Here is a 14,094-nt window from a genome sequence, read left to right on the forward strand (position 1 = left end):
AATATATCATTTAAATCTGTAAACGGTCTACTTTTATTTGTATACACTCATAATAACAAAATGCTGTGCTTTTGTAAAATAAAGAAAGCAGACAGTGCGCTCTGTCTTCTTTCTTTGTCACCTCTCTTCACAGATATGTAAATAAAACTACCTGAATCTCAGCAAAACCTTCCCTCATAAAAATGAGAAATATATGAATAAAAAGCGTGAAATGTCTTCTTATAAATGAAATAATTCAAGTAGAAAACAAATAATCTGTATGAAAGTAAGGAACGTTACAGTTTCCCCTGTCTCACCTCATTATAGGTAATGTGATCCTACTTTGCACTGAGCACACTGTTCATATGGAAATACTCTAGGCTACAAGATCCAGTTCTCAAAGTCTTGTGAACCAATGTTCTGTATATGTTTTATGGCCTTATTTCAGTGACTTAAAAATTTTAGTTTTTTACTAACCACGCTACTTTCTCAAAAACACAATCATGGATAAACCTGCTGCTCAAATATTATTGTAGCCCAGTTTGTGCTGATTACAGTGTTATCAGACTTTAGCCATTAATATGTTTAAAAGCAAAAAAGCACAAATGTCAGGGTATATCAAAACTTGCCCAGGGCCCCAAAACACCCTTAGACCCCAGAGTGTTAAAAGGGAAGGCTGAGCTGCCAGTCATTCAAAAACCTCTTCTCCCTATGAAGAGAAGTTCCTTAACACACATCTCTTGAGCCAACTGTCTTTCCCAGACCTAGCTTAACTGCCCATTGACATGGATGCAAACTGGGCGCTTTGTCACACTAGCTTGTCACCACGCACAAGGGATGTGCGCTATACCGGTCCTGGAAAAATACTAGTATATATTATATTTCAAAAGGTACAATATCATAATTTTGCTCAGTTTGGTATTTCATTCATTGCTGTTCCAAGGTTCCAGTCGTGGCCTAATGGCCTCAATGCCACGACTAAGGTGAGACCCTTGAGCAAGGCACCGGACCCCCAACTGCTCCCCGGGCACCGCAGCATTGGCTGCCCACTGCTCTGGGTGTGTGTGCACAGTGTGTTTGTGTGTTCACTACTGTTCACTACTGTGTGTGTGTGCACTTGGGTGGTAATGGAATTTCCCCATTGTGGGACTAATAAGTTAAGTTTAAGTTTACGCGGCAGAGTTATCCGAACTGACGCGAAACTGGCAAATGTGAAAACACTCTACAGGTCCAAAATTAATAAATAAAGAAAGAGGTACAAGTGAAATATGGCGTTTTTTTGCCTACAAAACTGATGAAAAAGGTGAAACAACAGACCTAACTCACCAGTCTGAAAGCGCTGCTATAAGTCACGTGCTGCCACGGGAGGCAACACAAGAAAATTTTGGTGGACATTTGTCACTCGCTCATCCTGTCAGGGCGGTTTCAAATCAAGATATTTCAAATCAAATTTCTAGTCCTAGCCTTTGGTATCTCCCTAAGCCCAAAAGTATTTGAGAGTACTGAACACCTGTTGGATCTGGGCTTCAAAATACAGTGGTGTGTAAAAGTGTTGGCCCCGTTCCTGATTTTTAATTTTTTTGCATGTTTGTCACACTTTAATGTTTCAGATCGTCAAACAAATTTAAATATTAGTCAAAGATAACACAAAAAGCATTTGCCCCTTAAACCTAATAACTGGTTGGGCCACCCTTAGCAACAACAACTGCAATTAAGTCAGTGCTGTGGAGGAATTTTGGCCCACTCATCTTTGCAGAATTGTTGTAATTCAGCCACATTGGAGGGTTTTCATGAACCGCCTTTTTAAGGTCATGCCACAGCATTCCAATGGGATTCAGGTCAGGACTTTGACTAGGCCACTCCAAGGTCATTTTGTTTTTCTTCAGCCGTCCAGAGGTGGACTTGCTGGTGTGTTTTGGATCATTGTCCTGCTGCAGAACCTAAGTTCGCTTCAGCTTGAGGTGATGAACAGATGGCCAGACATTCTCCTTCAGGATTTTTTGGTAGACAGCAGAATTGATGGTTCTATTTATCACAGCAAGTCTTCCAGGTCCTGAAGCACTAAAACCACCCCAGACAATCACAATACCACCACATTTTACTGTTGGTATGATGTTCTTTTTCTGAAATGTGGTGTTACTTTTATGCCAGACATAATGGGGGACACACCTTCCAAAAAGTTCAACTCTTGTCTTGTCACTCCGCAGAGTATTTTCCCAAAAGTCTTGGGGATCATCAAGATGTTTTCTGGCAAAACTGAAACGAGCCTTTATGTTCTTTTTGCTCAGCAGCGGTTTTCGTCTTGGAACTCTGACATGCAGACCATTTTTGCCCAGTCTTTTTCTTATGGTGGAGTCATAAACAGTGACCTTAAGTAGGCAAGTGAGGCCTGCAGTTCTTTGGATGTTGTTGTGGGGTCTTTGGTGACCTCTTGGATTAGTCGTCGCTGCGCTCTTGGGGTAATTTTAGTCGGCTGGCCACTCCTGGGAAGATTCTCCACTGTTCCATGTTTTCTCCATTTGTAGATAATGGCTCTCACTGTGGTTTGCTGCAGTCCCAAAGATTTAGAAATGGCTTTATAACCATTTCCAGACTGATAGATCTCAATTACTTTCTTTTTCATTTGTTTTTGAATTTCTTTGGATCTCGGCACAATGTCTAGCTTTTGAGGATCTTTTGGTCTACTTCACTGTGTCAGGCAGGTCCTATTTAAGTGATTTCTTGATTGCGAACACATGTGGCACTAATCAGGCCTGGGTGAGGCTGATGGGGGGAGGAGTGCAGGAACTCAGAGACTGCTAAACACTATTTTACAGGGGAAATCTGGTGTTCTTCAGCTGTGGGTGGAGTAAATGGTACCTAGAACCCTCTTTTGTGGTTTTTCATATAAATTGTCTAGGACTTTTAGCAGTCCATTTAGTACTGAAACACTTTCTGCCGTTTCTGAAAACACACTATTAGTGCGAACAGACAACACCACAGTAGTGGCTTAGATCAATAGACATAGGGGGCTGAGATTTGTTCAGTTGCACACTGAAGTGGGAATCCACTTTATGCAGAATAGAGGCTCCATTCCCACATGGTGAGCCTGGCATGAGAACATTATGGCAGGCCGGTTGTGGGCCTCTTTGCAACGAGGGAGAACACGCAGTGCCCACTGTTTTACTCTCTTCATGACCAGGATACACCACTGTGTGTTGCTGCAATGGCACATCAGTGGCCTCATGTTCATCTTTAGGCATGTCACCCAACCCTAGCCAGGGTGCAGAAAGAGGACCTGGTGATGATTCTTATAGCACCCCGCTGGCCATCTAAAAATTGGCTGGCAAAGATAACTTAGCTCCTTTACAAGGAACCCGTTCTCTCATGTACAGGTAGAGATTTTTCACCCACACCCTGAGAGACTGAATCTTTGGGCCTGACCTGTGAGTGGTTCAACTTGAGGACAGTAGGCCTTGCTCAGAGTGTTATTGAGAATATCTAGAATGCTAGGGCCTCCACAACAAGGTCCCTTTATTAGAGTAAATGGTCAATTTTTGAGCTATGGTGCTCTGATCAGAAGGAGGTTCCCTTTCAGTGTTCTGCGGCTATCATTTTAAATTTTTTACAGAATATAGTGGATAAAGAAAAGTCTTTTTGCACAATTAAAAGTTTATTTAGAGGCCTTCTCATGCAGTCATATTTGCTTTTAGGGCAAGACGGTGGGACACCGCTCTCTCACTTGATTGTGAGTGCCATTGCTTTAGTTAATAATTCAAAGGGGTTCAAGCCACCACAGGGACTGTAAGCACACTCTACTTGGGGTCTCATCCCTTCACTTCACTAAAGGGGGTTCCCACAACAACACAACAAAAATATCTCAATAGAAGGATAGATTTTGTCAGTAATGTAAAATACAGCTGTGATGAAGACATACAATACATGCACAAATACTTTGTACTTCTCTAACCAAAAACCTTTTGGTGACAAGCTCTCACAAATTACTCTAGTGTTTGACACAGCACCACGTCCAAGCAAAATGCAAACACACCAATGCTTCCTATAGTTGCAATAAATGAATCTTCTACTACAGTAGCTCTTGAATCATCTGTAAGACCTCAGTTATGTTTAGACTGCTTCTGTCCCATAGATCTCTCTGAATTTACATCAGTAGTTGCTTCATCGAAATCATCGTGTCTCTTAGACCCCATCCCGACTAGACTGCTTAAAGACACACTGCCATTAATGAACTCATCTTTATTAGACTTGGTAAATTTATCTCTAGTATCAGGCTATGTACCACAGGCCTTTAAGACTGCAAGTAGACTGCAAACCCTTACTCAAAAAGCCTAGTCTTGATCCAGGAGTCTTGGCTAATTATAGACCAATATCCAACCTACCATTTATTTCTAAAATCCTAGAAAAAGCTGTTGCTAAGCAGCTAGCAGACCACTTACACAGGAAGATTTTCAATCAGGATTTAGAGCACATTATAGTACAGAAACAGCACTGTTAAAAGTCACCAACGATCTTCTCTTAGTCTCAGATATTGGACTTTCTATACTTGTCCTCCTAGACCTTAGTGCTGCATTCGACACTATTGACCACAACATCTTATTACAGAGACTGGAGCATGTGACTGGTATCAGAGGAACAGCGTTAAAATGGTTCCAATCCTATTTATCGGACAGATTCCAGTTCATTCATGTCCATGATGAACCTTCCACACGAACAAAAGTTAGTTATGGAGTTCCACAAGGCTCTGTGCTAGGACCGATTCTGTTCCCCCTGTACATGCTTCCTTTAGGCTATGTCATTAGAAAGCACTCTATTAATTATCACTGCTATGCAGATGACACTCAGTTGTATCTATCTATTAAACCTGTTAACACAAACCAGTTAACCAGACTTCAAGCCTGTCTAACTGACATAAAGGCCTGGATGACCAGTAACTTTCTACTTTAAAATTAAGCGAGTGCAGAAGTCATTGTATTTGGGTGTAAAAAACTCAGAAATAACTTTTCTAAAATTATAGCTACTTTAGATGGAAATAGCCCTGGCATCCAGCACTACTGTAAAAAACCTTGGAGTTATTTTTGACCAGGACATGTCCTTAAACTCACAAATAAAACAAATCTCTAGAACTGCCTTTTTTCTCCTGCACAACATTGCCAAAATTAGGAACATCCTGTCTCAAAATGATTCAGAAAAACTAGTCCATGCATTTGTTACCTCAAGGCAAGATTACTGCAACTCATTACTATCTGGATGTCCCAGTATCTCCATAAAATGCCTCATAGTACCATATTATCCCAATAGACCACTTCGCTCTCAGAGTGCAGGTCTACTTGTGGTTCCCAGAGTTTCCAAAAGCAGACTGGGAGGCAGAGCATTTAGCTATCAAGCTCCTCTACTGTTGAACCAGCTCCCAGAGTGGGTTCAGGAGGAAGACACTCTCTGTACTTTTAAGGCTAGACTTAAAACCTTCCTCTTTGACAAAGAGTATAGTTAGGGCTGGCTTCAGGCAACCCTGAACCATCCCTTAGTTATGCTGCTATAGGCCTAGACTGCCCGAGGACCATCGGTGCACTGAGCTCCCCTTCCCAATTGAATTGAATTGAATTAAACTGTGACATTAAGCCTCGTTTGTTTGAACAGTTCTCAAATTGACTTTACATCAGAAAAACTGCTAATGATATATATGAAACAAAAGTTTATAGATTGACATCTTTTTTTTTTAGGTAAGTGGTGAATTGAGCAGGCATCATCCCTCTGACCTCCCCAACCACAGCCACATGCATGCCAATAAAATTCTCTCTTCCTTCAAAACACCTGTTTCACAAACTAAACAGAAACAGTATGAGGTTTTTTTTTTTAAATTCTAAATTTATTTCACTTCTCACTAGAGCCTGACCAATATGGGTTTTTTGGGGGGTGATACTGATATTATGAAGTAAAAATCTGATATTGATATATAGGTCGATATTATTTACGTGTCTATTACAGTACAGTACGAGTCACAAGTTTGGATAAACTTGAACAGGCAATGGCACTTCAATTTGTGTCTCCAAACTTTTGACTGGTACTGTATATAGAATACAGTATACATAAACACATTTTAAATGCCCATTAAAAAATATGAATATCGGCGGCATGCCGATACCGATATATCATATAAATAAATATCATATAAATCATATAAAATCAGCAAAAGGATATATCAGTTGGGCTCTACTTCTCACCTGTGAGCTTTCCTGTTCTCTCTGTTCCAACTCTCTGTTCCAACAACTGTCCCGCCTAAACAAGCAGGGTGCAGTGATAAAGAATAAAACTTACTTTCCCAGCTCAAAATTAAGCTCCCTCAATTGATGCCCTTTAGCCTGGCCAGCCTGACCCACTCACTGTTGCCAACTTGGCGACTTTGTCGCTATATTTAGCGACTTTCTTTCCCCCCTTGGCGACTATTTTTTGTCAAAAGCGACTAGCGACAAATCTAGCTACTTTTTCTGATTTTGTTAGCGACTTTTGGAGACTTCGATGTGGCAGCACATCGTTCTACTACACTATACACGACACAAGCAGCGGGTGCTTTTGTGAGCCCCTCCCCGTCCCAAAGCACTCAAATGCGGTCAGTCTCACTGTAGCCTCCCGCAGCAGCTGCAGTTAGAGCAGAGAGGAGGGGAGGAGACCCCCACACACCGCTGTCAAATGGCATATGAATCGCGCATGCGCAAAGTCGCCTCCGAGCCCGCCTTGTTTACAGAGCGGCAAGTAAATGTAAATGTTGTTACTACACTGTCACTGTAAAATAAATCATTGTCAACATTTGACTCGCTGCATCAGACGTTCTCAGTCACCTATACCACCTCGTCTACTCTGTGTCTGTGAAGATCTAGCTAGCTAGCTCACAATGTCAGTCAAAACTATACAGTCAAAAATACTCCAGGCTCCAGTCCTAAGTGGAGCTAAAACAAAGTTAAGAATAAAAAAATAAAAAACACAAAAAAACCAAGTAACTCCGCCACTGTGTCTCTTTTAGGTCACTTTGCTTGTCCCAAGCCCAGATAAAGGAGGAGGTTTAGAATACAGGACAAAACTGATTATATGTAATTTGGGTTATTTTGAAAAATAGTCTATTAAATGGCTAAATTAAAAAATCTAATTGACAAAGGATCAACTGAAAATACATTTACAGTTCTAAACATATTTACAGTGTCTTTTACTCACTTTTTAGCTCTCCCACAACATTATTCCTTTCTCCCACAGTGTCCATTACAAATTGACAAGCAAAATGACACTTACGCAAATTAGGCGATGGCGTCATTTAGCGACTTCTAGCGACTTTTAGGACAGCCAATAGCGACTTTCCTTACTGAGGAGTTGGCAACACTGGACCCACTCTAGCGAAAGAATGTTCTTCGTATAGAATAGGAATAAGAGTTATTCTGGCTAACCAGACTAGATGCCCACCTACAGAACATTAAGAAATGTATAAGGCCTGTCACTCAAACTAACCTGACAAATGTGGGTAGCCTGATGTTCATGTGTGTGCCTTCATCCGTTACAGTAAAATACAATAGGGATTATCGAGAAATGGCCTGTCTAATTTTTGCTTTCACTTTTGATTTCTCTATCAATAATTACGGTGATGACAGTACAGTCGTCTCTGCTGCTGCTGAGTCTTAACATTTACATTTACATTTACATTGGTGTTTAACAGTTTTCTAATATATTTACGAAGACAAACAAGGAGTAGCAGCGTTTCCGGAAATAACGCTCCGTATTTCAGCCTGAAATAAGCGATAAGACGCAGTCTGCTGAGACCTTTGGAAAACGGGGACATTCAGGACCAACGAGGGACCACAACGATACACTGGTCCGACCTGTGCTAAAGATTCGGCTGTGACGTAACAAACGTACACGGATGGAACATGTCTTTTAACAAACATATACACTGTCTTACCGTTTCTGCCCTCACACATCGCCCACACTATCCTTACTGTCTTTAAACCTTCTGAAAAAAGAAACTACTTCGCGGTTGGTACATTACCGCCACCAACTGGTAAGGAGTAGAACTAACCATAAAAACAAACAAGTAAACTAGAAAATTGCATTTCCTGCGGAAGATGCATGTGAATGCTGAAAGCTGAATGAAGTAGCCCAACAGTGCTGAAAATGGCTGAAACGCATTGCTGAATAAGCTGAAGGCTGAAATACAATGCTGAAGAATCCTGGAAGCTGAAATTTAAAACTGGAGTTGGAAGCTTAATTTGTTTAGCTAAAAAATTATTCAACATTGCTGTGTCAAGCCAGAAATATTTAAAGGAAAACAAGAGAAGAAGAGACTGAAAAAAGGGAAGAAATTAAGCAGTATGAATAAAGAATAAACAGATGTGAAGAGGTAAAAAGGCTGAAAGGTAGGTAAAATGTGCTGGAAAAGAGCAAATATTAGAATTTCTTACCTTATATTTTGAAACCATGAAATAAAAAGGCTTTTATTTTTGAAAGGCAGCTTGTTGCAGGAGACTCATGTCACCTCGAGTGAAGATCTGAACTTTAATTTTGAATATCTGTTATTCTTTGGAACACTGCATTTACTTACTATAAGTAATTGTAGACTTTTATTGTGGAAGTCCATCTATGTCCTCCTGAAGAAGAGAAAATGCCTGACATTTAAAATGGCATCAGTTGGTGCCTAAAGCTGTATGCCAATTACAAAAGTGTATTTTAATGTCAAGTTGCTGTTTCAGGGCTTTTATATTGAAAGAATGTATAAACCAGCTTTTATTTTGAAAGGACAAAGTGCTGCAGCAGACTAGTGGGACCTTATGTTAGAATCTGGACTTTATATTGAATATTCCTTATACTTTACAAAAACCATAATATCTCCCTATAAATAACTGTAGACTTTTATTGCGAAAGTCTGAACATGGCCAGCTGGGAGAAGACACCATGGCTGACATTTAAAATGGCCTTAGTTGGTGCCTGAAGATGTATGGCAATTACAAAAGTCCATTTTAAGGTTATGTTGCTGTTTCAGGACTTTTACTTTGAAAGAATGCTATAAAAAGACTTTTATTTTGAAATGAGGCAGTGTTGCAGGAGACTCACATGATCACAGATTACAATCCTAACTTTATTTTCAGTATTTATGATACTTTACAAAGGTGTAATAACTTCTTACAAATAACTGTAGTCTTTTATTGTGAAAGGTCAGACATGGCCTCCTGGGAGAACATACCATGGCTGATGTGAAAGACATCCTAAGTCAGTGTGTAAAGCTGTATGCCAATAGCCAAAGTTCATTTCAAGCTAATTTATTACTTATTGGTTTTTATTTTGAAAGAATCTAAAACAAAGGCTTTTATTTTGAAAGTGCAGCATGCTGTGGTGCCTACACTCAGTGGTGAGTATAGTCCCCATGTGTAACAGCAGTGTACATTAGGCAGCCAGTCAGTCTAATTACCAACCACAGACAGCTGTTGTCTTGCTATTGCTTTGAGTTGTTGCTATGGTGACCTGAGCCCAGAATGGGAGGGGGAGTGACAGTGACAGCATTTTACACACACACAATAGAGAAGCTGAGAAAACCTCACCTCACAAAATGGAGAACTACAGAAAAACTATAAGACCTATCGAAATAATTCTTTCACTAACAGTGTCAGGAGGCTACAACAAAGAGACTGATCCACTTTTTGTGGATCCAAAAAAATGAAGGATTGGTGGCGAGTTAGAAACAGCCTTCATTTGTGTTTTTCATCAGAAATGCTAGAGCTCTTTTATAATGGGAGTGAATGAGAGATTGAGCAGTCAGTCTCTGTGGGTTTGGCCACCTGGTGGAAAAACCATAGGTCCTATCAAAATGAGAACAGCATTACCTGAAAGAAGACAAAAATGGTGTATGAAGACGCAAAAGTGTGGCCGTGATATCAATGCTGAATCAGCATTCACACTAATTAACAAACGAAGAAACAGAAACCCCTAAACAGAAATATACAACCACCCATCATTTGACTATTGATCAAAAATATAAAACATGAGTCAATATAAAGGTTCACAAAGTCAGAGAGGAGAAACATGATGTAAACATTATTAACAGTACAAGCTTCCTATTTTTGCAGTAAACAATTTAACAAAACAGATGTAGCCGCCATAGGATTTCTTCCCAGTTGAAGATGTTGGCAGGTTTCATGTGAGGAAGATACTATGTCTCTAACACCATGAGGTGAGATGGGGAGGATAACATCTGGAAACAGGAGGACAGCACCTGGAAAAAAAAGAAAACCATTTTTAACATACGAATGGAAAATGTCTTACCGCCAAACATCAGCCAAACTGCGCAGATTATTCGTTTGTTCCTTTCACGGAACACCACAGCGAATCATCTGCCTCCATTTAACCCCAAGTCAGAGCAGTTCAAGTACCATCGAAAAAACGAGTTTTACTGAAATTTGTCTAGGCTGTATATCGCTCAGTAAAATGTCTGAACTCACCCAACAACAGAGATTATTTCTGTAATAATAAAATACTCAGTATCACACAGAGGAAGTCTTCTGCTTTGTGTACATGGTGCAATGAAGTGACATGTAGGTGGTTAAGGAATGAACTGAACAGTTATGTTGCTTTATCAGACTAAAGCCCTAGACCCAAAGCACTTTCAAAAGTTATGTTATGACAATAGATATTTGTTATGTTCTAGTCAAATCTAACTGACGTGATGGCAGACAAAGCACCTGATTACAGACCAATCAGAGATGGTTTACATATGATACTGTGAGAAATGAGGAAGTAAAGAGCAGCAGAAGTTTAGGGGATTTCTGTTAGCTGCTCTTACTTTCACTTCCACTTTCTTGTGAACATATCAGGACTTGGAATCAGTCCTGTTAGTTTTAATGATGTTAGTGTTCGCACTGTCATAATTTACTGTTCATTCCATGAACACCTCTCTGCTAACCTTTTATACCAACACAGTATAGACATGGAAGATATGCTGCTAATGTTGACTCAGTGTATTTCCATAGTTTATTATGCATTTGCATACAGCTCTGTGACCTGGGCTGAAATGCCTTAAGGATCTTAAAGTGGTATTCAAGTAAATATGCTGTAATTAAAGCTGTGGGCTTTGGAGGAGGAGCAGCCTTCAGATATAGCTGTTATTGATGTTGGCTTAGAAGCACCTGAAACTGTTCACAGATTGCATCAATCAACTCAAAGAACATAAGAAGATAGATAGGTGCGCCACAGGGGAGGATGGAGTTACAGGTGTGTAGGAGTCGATTAATGGAAACACACTGGGCTGCCAATAGTTAATGTAACCTCAGATGGGATCAGATTGTGTCCTGTCCTGACTTGTCCTGTCCTCTCTGGAGAACAACATCTGTCATGGGTAATGATACAAAGGTATGTCCTGCTGCTTTTCATCCCAGTGACAACCAACGGCTGAGGAAGATCTTTATGAAAACACTCAGTCTGTAATTAATGTGTCAGTCAAAACTCTAAAGGCTTGTTGTTACTGTAAACAACTTAAAAAATCCACCCTTAGTCAATCCTGATCTTTCAGACTTGTGGCAGTAACACTGAATAAGTCCATGAAGTCAACCTGAGACACCACAGACACCTCCCACACTCCCCCACAGATATTCAGGTGAATGTTTTACTTTCTGTTTCACCTCTTGTTCACACAGTGCTGTGACACTGTGACCAGACAGTAAAAAGCTTCCTGGCCTTTCTGTATGGAATCTGCATGTTGTCCCCGTGTATGAGTGGGTTTTCCCTTCCCACAGTACAAATACATGCAGGTTAGGTTGGTTGGTGACTAAATTGCTTATAGGTGTGAATGTGAGTGTGAGTGTTTGTCTCCTCTTGGGTAGCAGGAATGAGTGATAGATTAAGAAATGATGGAGGGCACATTACTCAGAATGAGGACCACTCAGCTAGTGAAAACACTGTGGCTCTGAAAATAACAGATCATATTGTTGAGATTTTCATAAGGACATTTTTTAAAATGTGATCTTTATTAACTTTATTATTTATTGTTTTGTTTTGAGTTAGATGAAATGCTTGAGGGTGTACCAAAGGAAGAAAGAGTGATGATTGGAGCTGACTTCAGTGGGCATGTTGGTGAAGGGAATAGAGGTGTTGAGAAGGTGATGGGTAGATAAATATTTTAAGAAGAAAGAAGAGCACAGGGTTACATGTAAGAGTAGGGGAAGGTGCACATAGGTTGACTACTTTTTATGCAGGAGATGCAATTTGCCCAAAGTTGGTGTGACAGAGGCAGATACAAAAAAACAGAGAAACATGGAGACGGATGATCCGATGTGGCGACCCCTTAAGGGAGCAGCCAAAAGAGAAAGAAGAAGAAGGAGAAGAAAAAAAAGAAGAAAATCTATTGTTTTGTCCAACCTATTTGTAAGAGTAGCTTCAATAACAGAAGGTGTTATCTGTATTAGGCAATACTGTTAAACCTTAGTAGAAAGTGCCTTATAGAGATATGCATCAACATCTGAAGATTACAAACTTAACTACAGCACAGACAGACAATGTAATCAAATAATGTTTTCTCATTGTCATTTTGGGATAGTGAGTGTAGGCAAAACCATCTTAAATGTCTACAACACAAAGTGTGAAAAGTGCACAGTGGAATTTACCCCTGTATATCTCACTTCAACCAACAACCTTTGCACTTTTTGCAGCTGCACCTACAGAGATACAGAGATGTTCACACAGTCTATACCTAGAGGTTGAGTCATGGCAAACAGACTTTTAGTTTTTAAGTCGAAACGTTTCACTACTCATCTGAGTAGCTTCATCAGTCTTCACTCCAGCCCTAGTCCAAATAGGCTCATTATGTGACCTATGGAAATCGGGTAAATCATTAGACACACACTCCTGAGTTGGTTTCACTTCACACCTGGCCTGGATAGGCTTGTTAGGTGAATAATTGACATGAGCTCAGGTGACGGTTGTTAGGGTCTAATGGTGGACTTGTGACCTCGCTGATCCATGTACCCTAGAGATAAAAGAAAATGTAACAGTCTTGATCAATGTACTATTATAAAGAGGGGAAGTGTGAACAAATAAGTTCCCTCAGCTGTGAAAATGAAGTGGCAAAGAAATGGAACCAGAACTTCTCATTTCAGACTTAGACTGAAACAACCAAAACATCACCCATAACAGAAACTACACATTGGTGTGTCACATAAGCAAATAAGATGTTATGAATAAGATGCTGTTATGAATAACGAAGATAAAACCTGAAACTATGGAATGATAAAATAATCAACTTTTTGTTAGAAAATATTCCAAGTCTTCCAAGTCTTTTCAGACTTAACTTTTTTTTAAAATTTTGGAGACAGTTTGTCTTTTTATTCAAAGCTGAACAGTAAACAGGATATGTGGAGAGGAACAGGGTAGATTAAATAAAACCAAGCCTTCCTGTGCAGCTTCATTTCCTTCTCCTTGTTGCTTTTCAAATGCTTCTATAAAGACACCAATTCTGTCTGATTCATCTTATGTTCATACAAAAATCATGTAAGTACAAGACGTCAACATACTGTTTGTAGGATTTTTGCAGAGAGCAAGATCTACAGTTGACTCCATTCATACTGTTACTTTTAATAATTATTAAAATAATTGATGCAACTATTTCCATTTTTATTTCGACATAAATACAAATATTTTTTCTTAACTTCATAAGCAATCATGTAACCACAAGACATAGGGCTCCTTTACTTTATTACAAATATAAAACTTCAGCTTTTACTTTTGCTTTTTATTTGAGCAGATCCACAGAGCAGACGTGTTTCTATTTTGAGGTAATGGCACCATCTACTGGACATGATCAGTATGAGCCTCAGAACCTGCAGGGCTCTATCAAAGCTCAGTCACATTTTAGAAATCAGTGTAAAGCCCTTTGCAGTGGGAGTTTTTTGCTCGATGCCATTCTGATTTCATTAAAAGTGGAGGTGTCTTCTTTATGTTACCATGTTTTGGCCCTTTATCAGGGATTTCAACAGTCAATAGTAAAGACAAAATTTTAAACCAATAATTTGATCACATTTTCCAAATAAAACATCTATAATCCATAATAGATGAAAATGCCAATAAAGTTTCTGTCTTCTCTGATGTTCAGTT

Source organism: Mastacembelus armatus, chromosome 7, assembly GCF_900324485.2.
Source record: "Mastacembelus armatus chromosome 7, fMasArm1.2, whole genome shotgun sequence".
In the NCBI taxonomy this organism is placed as follows: Eukaryota; Metazoa; Chordata; class Actinopteri; order Synbranchiformes; family Mastacembelidae; genus Mastacembelus; species Mastacembelus armatus.